Source organism: Hevea brasiliensis, chromosome 13, assembly GCF_030052815.1.
Source record: "Hevea brasiliensis isolate MT/VB/25A 57/8 chromosome 13, ASM3005281v1, whole genome shotgun sequence".
In the NCBI taxonomy this organism is placed as follows: Eukaryota; Viridiplantae; Streptophyta; class Magnoliopsida; order Malpighiales; family Euphorbiaceae; genus Hevea; species Hevea brasiliensis.
The window spans coordinates 74,520,023-74,521,188 of NC_079505.1; the positions used below are offsets into that span (position 1 = coordinate 74,520,023).

Genomic DNA, 1,166 nt, shown 5'->3' on the forward strand with positions numbered 1-1,166 from the left:
TAGTTACAAGATGGATTTTGGGGTTCTTCAAATGATTCAAAATTCTCAATTCGGAGGACATCCTTCTGAAAATCCACACACACATCTGAAGAAGTTTGCGATGATTTGTGACATGCAAAAGCAACCAGGAGTATCTGATGATGCGGCAAGGCTAAAATTGTTTCCATTCTCTTTGAAAGATAGAGCATTGGATTGGCTTGATTCTTTACCTCACAACTCAATTACAAATTGGGAGCAGCTCACCGATGCATTTCTTGCCCAATACTTTCCACCTGGAAAAACTCAAGAGTTGAGGGATCAAATGATTGCTTTTAGACCAAGAGAAGATGAGACTCTTTATGAGTCATGGATGAGATGGAAGGAGTTGGAGAGACAATGTCCACATCATGCCATTCCTAAATGGATGATAAACCAGAATTTTTACACAAATGTCACTCCTGCTATCAGAGGAATCATTGATGCTCAAACTGGAGAATCATTGATGCTCAAACTGGAGGGGAATTCATCATTAAGCATGAAGATGAAGCTTATGAGTTGTTAGAGAAAATAGCAAAGAATACTCATCTTTGGAGTAGTCCAAGAGGACCAGCTCCAACTCAAAAGAGGCAAGCTGCTGGAATGTATGAGCTTGATCCATTCAACATGATCAATGCCAAATTTGATGCACTCACTAATGTCCTTGCTAAGAAAATGGAGGATTTAAGTATGCTAGTCAGTTCATCATCATGCTCTGGGAATTCTCAACAAGTTACTTATGCAGAAGGAACAATGAGCTGTGGAGTAGATTATCCTTCATATGCTTGGAGGAATCATCCAAATTTTTCATGGGGGAATCAGCAAACTCAAGCTTTAACTCAGAACTTTCCACCACAACAACAAGGGCATCAATACCAACAACCTTGGCAACCACCACCTAGTTTTCAGCAAAAGAATGCAAATCCTGCACCTCTACCAAAACAGCAAGAACAAAGTTCCACCACAGAGGCTTTATTACAACAAATTCTTGCTAATCAAACTAAGCGTGATGAAGAGATGAGAGAGATGAAAGCAAGGCTGGAACAAATGCAAACACACAATAGGATGCTGGAAAATCAGATTGCACAACAAGCACGCTCATCAAGTACCAAATCTATGGGGAAACTTCCTAGTCAAACAGAAAATCCAAG

General features: G+C 40.0%; 1 non-coding gene across 1 annotated transcript; it reads right to left on the bottom strand.

Moving 5' to 3' along the window:
* Window positions 1-285: 285 nt before the first annotated feature.
* On the bottom strand, window positions 286-393 carry LOC131172399 (small nucleolar RNA R71). Its single transcript, XR_009142878.1, has one exon. It is a non-coding gene; the product is annotated as a small nucleolar RNA R71 (small nucleolar RNA).
* Window positions 394-1,166: the final 773 nt, after the last annotated feature.